Raw genomic sequence first — 14,833 nt, 5'->3', positions numbered from 1 at the left:
ACATTTCAAGATCTATCCTGAAGTACAATGCTGTCAGTAATAGGATAATATCCATATGCCTACAAGGAAGACGAGTTAATACGACTATTATTCAAATTTATGTACCAACCACTAAGGCCAAAGACGAAGAAATTGAAGATTTTTACCAAATTTTCCGTCTGAAATTGATCGAACATGCAATCAGGATGCATTGGTAATTACTAGTGATTAGAATGCAAAAGTTGAAAACAAAGAAGAAGGGTCAGTAGTGGGAAAATATGGCCTTGGTGATAGAAACGATGCCCAAGATTGCATGATAGAATTTTGCAAGACCAATGGCTTCTTCATTGCAAATACCTTTTTTTCACCAACATAAATGGCGACTATACACATAGACCTCGCCAGATGGAATACACAGGAATCAAATCGACTACTGCAGAAAGAGATAACGGAAAAGCTCAATATTATTAGTCAGAACTAGGCCAGGGGCTGACTGCAGAACAGACCATCAATTGCTCATATGCAAGTTCAAGTTGAAATTGAAGAAAATTAGAACGAGAGCCAAAGTCCGTGAGAGCCAAAGTAGGACCTAAAGTATACCCCACCTGAATTTAGAGACCATCTCAAGAATAGATTTGATGTGTTGAACCTAATGACAGAAGACCAGATGAGTTGTGGAATGACATAAAGGACATCATACATGAAGAAAGCAAGAGGTCATTAAAAAGACAGGAAAGAAAGAAAGACCAAAATGGATGTCAGAGGAGACTCTGAAACTTGCTCTTGAACATCAAGTAGCTAAAGCAAAAGGAAGAAATGAAGAAGTGAAAGAAATGAACAGAAGATTTCAAAGCGCGGCTCGAGAAGACAAAGTAAAGTAATGACATGCACAAAGAGCAGGAGATAGAAAACCAAAAGGGAAGAACACACTTGGCATTCCTCAAGCTGAAAGAACTGAAGAAAAAATTCAAGCCTCGAGTTGCAGTAGTGAGGGAGTCTATGGGGAAAATATTAAACGATGCAGGAAACAACAAAAGAAGATGGAAGAAATACACAGAATCATTATACCAAGAAGAATTGGTCAACATTCAACCATTTCAAGAGGTAGCATATGATCAGGAACCGATGGTTCTAAAAAAAGAAGTCCAAGCTGCACTGAAGGCATTGGTGAAAAACAAGGCTCAAGGAATTGACAGAATACCAACTGAGATGTTTTGACAAATGGATGCAGCGCTGGAAGTACTCAATTGTCTATGCCAAGAAATTTGGCAGACAGCTACCTGGCCAACCGACTGGAAGAGATCCATGTTTATGCCTATTCCCAAGAAAGGTGATCCAACCGAATGTGGAAATTATTGAACAATATCATTAATATCACACACAAGTAAAATTTTGCTGAAGATCATTCAAAATCAGCTGCAGCAGTATGTTGACAGGGAACTGCCAAAAATTCAGGTCGGATTCAGAAGAGGATGTGGAACCAGGGATATCATTGCTGATGTCAGATGGATCCTGGCTGAAAGCAGAGAATACTAGAAAGATGTTTACCTGTATTTTATTTACTCTGCAAAGGCTTTCGATTGTGTGGATCATAACAGATTACGAATAACATTGCAAAGAATGGGAATTCCAGAACACTTAATTGTGCCATGAGGAACCTGTATACAGATCAAGGGACAGTTGTTTTGGACAGAACAAGGGGATACTGCTTGGTTTAAAGTCAGGAAGGCGTGCGTCAGGGTTGCATCCTTTCACCATACCTATTTAATCTATATGCTGAGCAAATAATCCGAGAAGCTGGACTATATGAAGAAGAAAGGGGCATCAGGATTTGAGGAAGACTCATTAACAACCTGCAATATGCAGATGGCACAACCTTGCTTGCTTAAAGTGAAGAGGACTTGAAGCACTCACTGGTGAAGACTGAAGACCACAGTCTTCAGTATGGATTACACCTCAACATAAAAAAAACAAAAATCCTCATAACTGGACCAGTAAGCAACGTCATGATAAATGGAGCAAGGTTCGAAGTTGTGAAGGATTTCATTTTACTTGGGTCCACAATCAACACCCATGGTAACAGCAGTCAGGAAATCAAAAGACACATTGCATTGGGCACATCTGCTGCAAAAGACCTTTTTAAAGTATTGAAAAGCAAAGATGTCACCTTGAAGACTAAGGTGCGCCTGACCCAAGCCATGGTATTTTCAATCGCATCATATGCATACAAAAGCTGCACCATGAATAAGGAAGACTGAAGAAGAATTGACAGCTTTGAATTGTGGTGTTGGCAAAGAATATTGAATATACCATGGACTGCCAAAAGAACGAACAAATCTGTCTTGGAAGAAGTACAACCAGAATGGTCCTTAGAAGGAAGGATGGCAAGACTATATCTCACATACTTTGGTCATGTTGTCAGGAGGGATAAGTCCCTGGAGAAGGACATCATGTTTGGTAAAGTACAGGGTCAGCGAAAAAGAGGAAGACCCTCAATGAGATGGATTGACACAGTGGCTGCAACAATGGGTTCAAGCATAATAACGATTTTGAGCATGGCGCAGGACTGGGCAGTGTTTCGTTCTGTTGTACATAGGGTCGCTACGAGTTATAATAAACTTGATGGCACCTGACAACAACAACATTGGCGTTAATCAACTATACGTAGCATTTTTACATATCTGCATACATGCATTCATTAAAGCTATATTATTTTATGCTCTCAATCCATTATTCATAATTTAAATGAACAATAAATTTAAAAATAGGAGGACTATTTAAAACTCTACCTTTTACTACATCTTCATTAATTTTGGGGAGCCTAATACTAATAGATATACCATTCGTGACAGGCTTCTATTCTTAAGAAATGACAAGAAAAGTAAAACCGACTTTTCAAATGTGTCTTATATTAAATAGTTGAAATAATCTTAATCTAATTAATAAACACTAGCCCTACCCAAAACCAAAACTTGTTAAAGTAGCAGAGCCTAACAATTGCATAAAACTTAAACTACTATAATGAGAGGTGTAACTCCTGTTTTTAACAATATGCTTATAATTAACCTTCTATTGTAAATTAATCAGCAATCCCTTGGTGATGCGAACGGTTAATGTGCTCAGCTGCTAACCGAAAGGTTGGAGGTTCAAGCCCACCAAGAGACGCCTCAGAAAGAAAGACCAGGAAATCTACTTCTAAAAAAATCAGCTATTGAAAGCTCTATGGAGTACAGTTCTTTGACACTCACAGGGTTGCCATGAGTCAGAATCGACTTGACACCAAGTGGTTAGTAATTATTCCTATTTTATTGGACATCACTTTCTTAACATTAATTGAATAAAAAGTTTTAGGTATATACAACTTCGAAAAGAACCTAGTATTATTACTCTCCCCATTACCAGTGACGTAAACTGTTTATTTGAGAACCATTATGACTATTATCTTCATCAATATTAATATTTATCATTGGACTAATTTTACTTCTTACTTTAGTATTAACAATATGAATTGTCTACCTATACCATATCCATTAATTAATATAAACTTGGGGATATTATTTCTTCTATCAGTATCAAGCCTAGCTTTATCAGTTTCAACCCTAACTGGGTTCATAGGATGAACACAGCCTATGAACATGATGTGCTTCAAACTCAGAAACCACCTTATTTGGTGCATTACAAGCAGTAGCACAATTTCATATGAAGTAACTTTTAGTAGTCATTTTTTAATCAGTTATATTAAGCAATGAGTCATCTACACTATCTACCTTAGAATTACCCAAGAATATTTATGATTAATTTTCCCATCATGACCACCTACGGTAGAATATAATTTATTTCAACTTTAGCAGAAAGTAATTAAACTTCATTAGACTTGGCTGAAGGAGGCTCAGAGCTTGTATCCAGCTTTAACATTAAATATATAGCAGGACTTTTTGCCCTGTTCATCTTAGCTGAGTATGCTAGTAACATCATAATAAATACTCCTACAACAATTTTACTTTTAGGAGCATTTTATTACCCCTATAGTCTAGAAATTTACACAATTAACTGTATAATTAAGACTTTACTGCTGACGATTTTATTTCTATGAATACGAGCATCATATCCTTGATTGTGCTATGATCAATGCATACATCTATTAAGGGAAAAAATTCCTACCACTGCCTTAGCCCTATGCATGTGACATGCTTCAGTCCTCATCATATTATCAAGTATCCCACCCAAATATAAGAAATATGTCTGACAAAAGTGTTACTGTAGTTTTGAGCTGATGTTATTTTTGATGAGATTTTGGACTTGTGCTGATACTGTAATGGGCTGAAGATTTTGAGATGTTAGGATGAAGTGAAAGTATTTGCATGTGGGATGGATATCAAGCTTTGGGGTACAGAAGGTGGACTGCAGTAGGCTGAATAATGACCACCCAATGATACCAGGTATTAACCCCTGGAAACCGTAAATGCCACATTGTTTGGAAAAAGGGTCTTTGCAGGTGTGATTAAATCAAGGCTTTGGAGATGGGAGACTATCCTGGATTATTTGGGTGGACCTAATGCAATGCACTGGGGACATCTGCTGCAAAAGAACTCTTTAAAGTGTTAAAAAGCAAAGATGTCGCCTTAAGGACTAAGGTGTGCCTGACCGAAGCCATGGTGTTTTCAACAGCCTTATATGTATGTGAAAGCTGGACAATGAATAAGAAGACCAAAGAAGAATTGACGCCTTCAAATTGTGGCGTTGGCGAAGAATATTGAATATACCATGGACTGCAAAAAGAACAAACAAATCTGTCTTGGAAGAAGTACAGCCAGAACGCTCCTTAGTAGCAAAGATGGCCGAACTACATCTCACATACTTTGGACATGTTATCAGGAGGGATCAGTCCCTGGAGAAGGACATCATGCTTGGTAAAGTAGAGGGTCAGCAAAAAAGAGAAAGGCCTTCATGGAGATGGATTGAAACTCACTATGAGTCGGAACTGACTTGACAGCACCTAACAACAAACAAACAACGCAATCACATGTATCCTTATAAGGAGGACTGAGAGGGAGTTTTGACACATACGGAAAAGAAGGCCATGTGAAGTCAGAGCTGAGAGAGTATTGAAGATTCTGGTCTTGAAGACTGGAATGATGCGGTCACAAATCAAAGAATGCTGACAGCTACCAGAAGTTGGGAGAGGCAGAGAATGGATTCTCTCCTAGAGTTTTCAAAGAGTGTGGCCCTCCTGACACTGTGATTTCAGCCCAATTATATTGATTTTAAACATCTGGGCTCCATAACTGTGAGACAACACATTTCTGTTGTTTTAAGCCACTAAGTTTGTGGTAATTTATTACAGTAGCCATAGAAAATGAGTACAGTTCAGATAATAATCCCTTTCCTCAATACTGCATATAATTGCTTTTTAGTTCACTTATATATTCATTCAACAAATATTTATTGAGTCTGCAGTCTAGGAAGTAAAGGTATAAAAATAAATGGGTACATTAAAGTATAATAAGGGATTACCGGAAGAATGAATAGTGGGCTTGTACCATCTAGGGAAGAAGTAAACCAAAGGGTTGGGTTTTGAAGGATGAATAAGTTAACATGTGGAGAGTGCTAAAGGATGGGAGGGCCCGCAGGCACTCCTGATGCATTGCACTTTCTCAGTCCAGCTCTCCAAAAACCCTCTGCTGCCTCCTGTGTTCCCAGGTTTTTGTGTGCTTGTGTGTGTGGGTAGAGTGTGGAGTATGTGTCTGGGCATTCATGTAAGTGCAAAGAACAAAGACAAGCTGCTCTTCAACTACACCTCACACTTACTTTTTTCATAATTATCTCCCTATGGTCACATTTAAGGCCTTTAATTCAGGAAGTAAACATTAAAGACATTTCAGGAAGAATTCCTTAGAATCAAACTCTACAATGGGCCCCAAGTTTCCGCCTAACCTGATCCCTCACCCATCTAAACCCTTACACCCAACACCCTTTTCTCTTGCTGAGTGGTTCATTATGCAATCAATGGACCCAGAGTTTTTTTCTTTCTTAAATCCAGGGCTACTCTGCCAGCAAACCTTTCAACAGCTCTGTGTTCACTTCCTCCTCTGTCCCCAGGGACTCTTGGATCCTGACTTTTTCCTTTAATGGTTCAGCACCTGCTTTCCCCCACAGCACTAAGTGCAATAGTGGAAAATTTGGAGTATAGAGTCCTGGAATTGAGTTCTTGTTATGACTCCTTCCCCTCTGAGTGTTCTGTTTCTTCTTTATAACTGGACTCATAATGCTAGATAACGACTAACATTTATGGATCACTCACTATGTTCTAGGCACTGGGAAAAGAATTTTCCATGTTGTTTCTGACCTGGGGCCCTGTTCCCAGCACCTAGTCACCTTGCTTTCCTGCCAGGTTCCCTGGGTGAAGTCACCACTTCTACCAGCCTCTCTCAACTCAGGGTCCTACTTTCTCTTACTGCTTCTGAGCTCAAGCTGCCCACACTCCTAACACAGGGCCTGGCTGCCATAGTCCTTCCTGGTGATCTCTGTCTGCTGTGTGAGGCCATGTTCTGCCTCCTGGAAGGGGCTTCTTTTCCAGCTGTGCCTGTAGGCAGTGTGTCCCTCCCAGTCCCCTGACTCACCTGTACATAGCAGACTACCTTGTCAGTTCAGCTCTGCTCTGAGAAGGAGCAGGAGGTGGGGCACTATGACACTCAGTGCTTGACCTGGGCTTAGAGGAAGGAGAATGAGCCTGGGAGCTGCCTTGACAGGAGGTTCAGCAGGTCTCTTGGCATCAGGTAGTACGGAGGGCTCAGGTTGGCCCAGGCTTAGGGAGGACAGGTCAATGAGAGCCAGATTTCTAGGAATTCAGCTGTTGATAAATGTTCTAACCACAAGATTCCAAAGGGTGTGGGGAGAGTGAACAAGAAGTGACTCTGTTGGCTCTAGGAAGTGGACAAGGGCCAGACTGAATTCACACCATGTGCCTCCCCACCTCCATGACACACACACATAGAGACACTCACTGCAGCCCACACCTGCACATGTGCAGGCACACACCCCACACTCTAACCCCCACACTCATGCACACAAACGCCTGGGGTATCAAGAGGCAGCAGAGAGTGTTTGGGGAGCTGGACTGAGAGAAGCGAAATGCAGCAGGGTGTCTAGGGGTCCCCTCATCTTCTCCTCTCAGAGGGTGCACGCTTTTCCATTCTGGTACCAGATTTATGCTCTTCTCCCACTTAAACTTGTTATCAGGGCAAGTTTCAGTACTAATTATGGAGTCTTGGTCAACAGAGGCCAGAGTAAAAGGTCCTCAGGTCAAGCCTCCTCCAGATGAGAGTCTTGGCAGGTCCCTCCATTGAGAATGAATTGAGAGTATGTCCTCCACCCATCCTACCATAGGACTTCCTGACATCCAAAGAGACAAGGGAAGTGGGTGAGGTTTAGGCTGAGGTGCTACCCATAGGCAGAAAGTGGTTATAGCTGCTGGGCTTAGCTCCCAGGTGATGCCTAATGAAAGCTTATCTTCCTTTGTGCAGAGAAAGGTCTGTCCAGGTGCCAGGGAACAGAGGCAAAAACTGGGAGGTAAGATGTGGAGCATAGAGCCAAGAGGTCCATCTGGCTGGACCCTCTGCACTCTGGCCTCAGATGAGTGGGTGGTCTGGGTCCTGGGAGAACTTTTCAAGAGTGAATAGGTGGTCTGTGGCAGACCTGCCAGGCTGTTACTTCTTCTGAGAGGGGAAGCATCAAGGCAGAAGGGAAGATCTCCAGATGGCACATCCCCAAAGCAGCAGAGATACTTCCCCGAGCCCCAGTGCTGGGACTTCTCCCCTCTGGCATCCTCTACCTCTCAGTTTCTATCACCCTCTCTTCTACACCTGTTTGGATCCTGAATTGGAGCCCACTAGTGGCCTTACAGGAGTTCCTGTCTGGTGTAAAGAGTTAGCGCATGCCCCTGCTAACCAAAAACTGAAGCTTTGAATCTGCCCAGAAGCTTTGGAATAAAGACCTGGAGATCTACTTTGAAAAATCAGCCATTGAAAACCCTATGGAGCACAGTTCTACTCTGACACATATGGGGTCGTTATGAGTCAGAATTGACTCAACTTCAACTGGTTTAGTGGCTTGAGAACTTGGACCTTAGAGGTGCAAGTGTCCCCAGCCATCATGCACTGCTGCAGGGACTGAGGGGAAGGATCTCTAATCCACCATGTGGCCCACAGTGGAGCCCTCCCAATTTTTTTCTCCTACTTCCAAACCTGCCCCAAACCTCAAGGCCCAGTTTAAACACCGTCTCTTGCTGAAAGCTCCCTTTTAATGCCACTCTGCCACCTTCCTCAGTGTACTCAGAATGCCCAGAGCACCTGTGACTGGGAGACACAGACGCTGAGGATGACAAGGCGGACTGCAAGGAGCCATCTCAGAGGGGCAGACGACACATAGGTGAAGCCATATTCCATTTTTTTTTACCTTCATGGTGGTTATAAAGAAGTGTGCTTTAGAGTTATTTATTATTTTGTACATTATAGTTTTATGCACTTTCTGCATGTCTTTTATATTTCAGACACATACAACAAAGTTAAACAAATAAACACGTATCAGTCAGTGAAGGGGCAAGGCCCTGACACTGTCCCTTTGTCGTGTGCTGTGGGGTGAGTGATGTGCCTGGTCATCACCATAAGTCCCGAGGCAAAGCTTCCTTCGGGTTTCCTTGTGTTTTTTAAGACTGGATGTGTGAACTACCTTGTAAAAACATCGCCAATTACTAGGTATAAACGAAAGTTCTAGAAGAGAGAACATGCTCACTAAATGCTTGTCAAATGAATTAGTGACATTCAACTATAAGCAGTAAGCAGACGACCTTGACTACTTTCATCTCATTCATGGCAAACTGCTGCTGGGTACAGTTCCTACAGTGAGCACACAAAGGGCCCTCAGGCACTGGGGTGTCTGGAGAAATCCAGACCCACCTGCAAAGAACAGGCAGCAGATCTGATGAAACCTGGTGCTCTTAGTGGCCAATAGAAATCACTTACTATTTTTAGATGACTAATTGGCTGATTCATTGATTGATCTGGACTTAAAAAACAGATCTTGGGAGTATGGTGAGAGTTCCAGACTGAGGAGATTCATACTGGGTGATCTGGCTTGGGAGTCTCTCCTGTAACAACTCACCAGTCCACTCACCTCCCAGACAGGGATGGAGATATGATAAGGAAGCAAAGAAGGGACTTGGATCTCACCCTTTTGTTAGGATTACCCTACCCCTACTCCATCCCCCTCATTCACAGAGAACCCCTGAATGATGCCTCCTCCACAAAGCCCTCCACTCTCCCCTCTCCAATTCTGAGGGCCAGGACATGCAGAGAAGGACTTGGAAGCAAAGGGTTGGCTTTTGCCACATTCTCAGGGGAAAAACACAGGGGCTCAAAGATCTGAGTGGGCGAGACCTTGCTTAAACACCTGCCAGGTTCTGGGAGAGTGTGACCTACAACCCCCCTTCCTCCGCCAGACCTCTGGGCCCAGGATAAATCAGAGTCATACATCAGAGTCATACCACACAGTTGCTGTTGCTATGAAGGGCATAGATGTGCAGAGTAATTAGGTGGGCACAGATGCCTGGAGACCCGGTGGTCCTGGGGTTTTTGTCAGGATTAAAGAGACAATTTTTGTCAGGGCTCCTCACCAACCCCTGCCTGAACACTACCAGTGACCGAGAGTTTGCTGCCACGCTAGGATCATCAAAGTGCTCAGTTCCTGTAGCCTCAGCACCAGGTAAAAACCTGATACAGACATCTGTGAAATGAAAAAACAGAGAAATGAACCCACCTCATTCAAGCACCCAAACACAACTCCCCCCCCCGCCACACACACACCACAACACCTCCAGGGGCAGAAAGGCACAAGGGATCCAAGTACCCAGGCCAGAGAGGACACTGGGTGGTGTCACTCTGACCCAGGGTTTCCGGCTCCACCTTTCCTCCACCCCTTTCTCATCTTCACCACCATGTGGAGAAGGCACAGGGAAGTCCTCAAAGATAAGGTCACTCTTGTGTCTCTCAGGGTCCCACAGGAAACCCCACAAGGGATGGTTCTTTAGTTTCTGCTTGGATTCCCCTGTTGATCTGGATGGCACAGAGCAGGGACAAATAAACATTGTTGAGTGAAGTAATAAATTCATGAACAATGATGAACTCAGGCAAAAGATTTTGTTTCTCTTTTCCTTTGGCCACCAGGAAGCTCAGAACCAAACAGAAGCTTCAGCTATAACTCCTGTGCACCATCTTATTACAGACCCCAAAACCAGAGGTCTTTTTATCCCCTCATCCTGATTTTTCTTTTGTTTTACCATTTTATTGAATATGTGTCCTCTAAGCTGCTTCAATTAGATGGAAAGTGGTGAAAAATAAATAACTATTTTACCTCCCTGCCTCCCTGCTTTGCTCACATTGTTATTCTGCCTGGAGTGTCGGAATCCCTTTTCTTGTCCCTGTCTAAGTGTCCCTCTCCTTAGAGATCCAGCTCAAGCCCCTCCCCTTCTGATTCCTCTCACCTCAACATACAGTCCTCCCTGCCTAGCCTCATCTCCCCACCAGGCTCTGCCTTCTGTCTGCTCTGACAGCCTCTGGTGACACCCACCTTGGTGGTACCACCTCACCTTTTCTCAGGCCCGTTCCCTGGCCAAAACCACCCGTTGAAACCTCCTGTAGGACTCGGTCCCCCAGTAAGCGATTCCTCACACTCACATATTATCCACAGTCCTTGTCTTGCTTGTCCAGGGAAAAAGGTCTGTCTAGAGAATGTGTGGGGATCCTGTTTCCTTTGTCAGCCAGGAGATCTTCTGCCTGCCCCTGTCTCTTCACTGCACAGAGTTTAGACAGGAGCATGGGGGCCAGGAGGTCCTGTTGAAGGAATAACTGATTGAGTGGGGGCAGGGCAGGGAAAGGGTGGGCAAGGCAAAATCCTGGCCACCCAGTACCAAGAGACTGGGATGGGAAGGGCAGGGAAAGCAGGTGCATCCTACTGACCAATCCACTGGAGGAAGAAGTCATATACATCCTGACAATCTACTTCTGAAAGATAACAGCCATTGAAAACCCTATGGAGTACAGTTCTATTCTGAAACACATGGGGTGGCCATGAGTTGGAATTGACTCAGTGACAACTGGTTTGGTTTTTAAATTGAAGTGTAGCTGTGATTGTGCTTTAGAAGGTTAAGCATGACACAAATGTAGAGTAGACATTTGTTGATGCTCTACTATGTGCTGGCACTGTGTTAGGTACTGAAGTAAGGAGACCACACTTTCTTAGAACTCGCCTCTGCCTCTCATTCCAGGAAGGAAGTGGTGACATACAATGCCGCAGAGAAACTCCATAGTCCTGTACCTTACCTCAGATCGGGAAAGCAAGCAAATATTTAGGTTTAAAGGCATCTCCCTTGGAGATGCAATCTGGGTAGAAGAAAAAAAGTAAACAAAATATAATAAATTACCCTGGCATCAAACTCATCTTTATTAAGACCCAGAAAACAAAGAAATACCTGGGGTGGTCTACTCATAGGAGTAACAACTTCAAGTTGCTGCCATTACTTGGCTGCTTCTCATCTGCTTTTTCTTTTGCCCTTACACTGATACAGGAAGCTTCTAGAGTAAAATATTAATTTCCTTTTTAAAATGGGGCACCCAAAACTGAACCTAGTCTGTTCAAGATGGTGATTTTAGCAGTCCCAAATTTTACTCCTCTCTTGCTCATTCATTCGTCAAATCGGTAAGTATTTACTGGGCATCATCTGTAGGCATAGTCTCTGTTCAATGCTATGGGAGCGTAAGACAGAGAAGACCTGTCTTGCAACCCTCAAGGACTCACTGTTTTGGGTATCTGGATATCAGATGAATGGGAAAGAGATTTACCTATTAATAACTCTTGATGTTGTCAAGCACATTTTTTCCTAAGAGTTGAGCTCATACTGTTCATACAGTTCTAAAGTCTGCTCTTATCACTTTGTTATAACCTTAAAAATTCTCCATAGACATTGTTCTGAATGACTTCACTATACCTAACCCAATTGTTTGCCCTACACTTTCTAATAAAAGCCGCCGTGGGTACTGAGCCTTGTGTTTACACCAATAAGTGAGATGGATAATCCAAAACACACTCTTGCTACAAAACACTTAGGAATACTGGATAAAGCATAGCAAATATGACATGCCTCCTGGAAAGTTTTGGGGCTGCCATGTATGAACTGGAGGCTCAACCACATCCTCATCTCCTTTATCTTAATGGTTAATAGCAAAGTCTCTGGAGCCAGATTTTCTGAATTTGAATCCTGGCTCCTTCGTTTGCCAACTGGTAACCTCTTGGTGCCTTAGTTTTCTCATTTATAGTATGGGGATTTGTTGTTAGTCGCTGTTGAGTCGACTCCCACTCATGGTGACCTTATGTAAAACAGAATGTAAGGCTCTCTGGTCCTGTACCATCTTCATGATTGTTGATATGTTTGAGTCTATTGTTGTGGCTATTTTGTTAATTCATCTCATGGAGGGTTTCCCTCGTTTTGGCTGACCCTCTGCTTTACCAAACATAATGTTCTTTTCTAGCAATTGGCCTTACCTGATGACATATCCAAAGTGAGCCAAAGTCTTGCCATTTTGCTGCTAAGGAGTATTCTATTTGTATTTCTTCCAAGATTGATTTGTTTGTTCTTCTGGCAGTTCACAGTGTATTCAATATTTGTTGCCAATACCACAACTCAAATGCATCAATTCTTCTCTCTTCCTTTTTTATTCTCCAGCATTCACATGCATATGAGGTAATCGAAAAGACTATGGCTTGGATCAGGCACATCTTAGTCCTCAAAGTGACATCTTAGCTTTTTAAAACTTTAAAGAGGTATCTTGCAGCAGATTTGCTCAATGCAATACAGTTGGCTCTCTGTATCCTTGGGTTCCGCATCCATGGATGCAACAAATCGCGGATTGAAAATATCTGAAAAAAAAATTGAAAATTTTTTTTTATGATCCAAACAGAAGAATGCCTCCATGTAGTTGATGAAACATAGGTAAATCTCTTTCTGGTATTCTCTGCTTTGGGCCAAGACGCATATGACATCAGCAGTTATACTGTTGCTGATGTGTACTACATAGTTAGGCCTACAATGGTTGCATCTGTACTGAACATGTACAGACTTTTTTTTCTTGTCATTATTCCCTAAACAATATAGTATAACAACTATTTACATAGCATTTACATTGTATTAGGTATTATAAGTAATCTAGAGATGATTTAAAGTATAGGGGAGGATGTGCTTAGGTTATATGCAAATACTACACCATTTTATATAAGAGACTTGAGCATCTTTGGATATTGGTATCCACAGGGGTCTTGGAACCAATCCCTTTTTGATACTGAGGGACAAGTGGACATCATTTAATTTCTTTCTTTTTTTTTTTTTTATTGTTATACTTTAAGTGAAGGTTTACAATTCAAGTTAGTCTCTCATACAAAAATTTATGCATACATTTTTATGTGACCCTAATTGCTCTCCATATACTGTGACAGCACACTCCTCCTTTCACCCTGGATTTCCCATGTCCATTCAACCAGCTCTTGACCCTCTCTGCCTTCTCATCTCACCTCTGGATGGAAGCTGCCCATTTACTCTCATGTACTTACTTGAGCTAAGAAGCACACTCTTTGTGAGTATCATTTTATGTCCCATAGTCTTTATCTGAAGAGTTGGCCTCAGGAATGGTTTTAGTTCTGGGTTCACAGAGAGTCCGGGGGCCATGCCTTCTGGGGATCCTCCAGTCTCAGTCAGACCATTAAGTCAGGTCTTTTTATTAGAATTTGAGATCTGAACCCCACTTTTCTCCTGCTCCATCAGGGACTCTCTGTTGTGTTCCCTGTCAAGGCAGTCACTGGTGGTAGAAAGACACCATCTAGTTCTTCTGGTCTCAGGCTGATGCAGTCTGGTTTATGTGGCCCTTTCTGTCTCTTGGGCTAATACTTTCCTTGTGACTTCGGCGTCCTTCATTCTTCTTTACTCCAGGTAGGTTGGGACCAATTGATGCACCTTACATGGCCGCTTGCTAGCTTTTAAGACCCCAGACACCACTCACAAAAGTAGGGTGCAGAACGTTTTCTTAATAAACTTTTTTATGCCAATCGACCTAGATGTCCCCTGAAACCATGGTCCCCAGACCCCTGCCCCTGCTACTCTGTCCCTCGAAGTGTTTGGTTGTATTCAGGAGAACTTCTTAGCTTTGGTTTAGTCCAGTTGTGCTGAGTTCCCCTGTAATGTGTGCTGTCCTTCCCTTCACCTAAGATAATTCTTATCTACTATCTAGTTAGTGAATAACCCTCCCCCTCCCTCCCCACCCTCGTAACCACCAAAGAATGCCGTCTTCTGTGTTTAAACTTTTCTTGAGTTCTTATAATAGTGGTCTGATACAATATTTGTCCTTCTGTAACTGACTAAATTCACTCAGCATAATGCCTTCCAGATTCCTCCATGTTATAAGATGTTTCCCTGATTCATCATTGTTCTTTATTGTTGCGTAGTATTCCACTGTGTGAATATACCATTTGTTTATCCATTCATCCGTTGATCGGCACCTAGGTTTTTTCCATCTTTTTGCTATCGTGAAAAGTGCTGCAATGAACATGGGTGTGCATATATCTATGTATGTGACAGGTCTCTTATTTCTCTAGGATATATTCCAAGGAGCAGGATTGCTGGGTCATATGATACTTCTATTTATAGCTTTTCAAGGAAGTGCCAAATCGATTTCCAAAGTGGTTGTACCATTTTACATTCCCACCAACAGTGTATAAGTGTTCCAGTCTCTCCACAACCTCTCCAACATTTATT

Source organism: Trichechus manatus, unplaced genomic scaffold (assembly GCF_000243295.1).
Source record: "Trichechus manatus latirostris isolate Lorelei unplaced genomic scaffold, TriManLat1.0 scaffold00015, whole genome shotgun sequence".
NCBI lineage: Eukaryota > Metazoa > Chordata > Mammalia > Sirenia > Trichechidae > Trichechus > Trichechus manatus.
The sequence above is the reverse complement of the archived record's forward strand: the minus strand, read 5'-3'. Positions refer to the sequence as shown.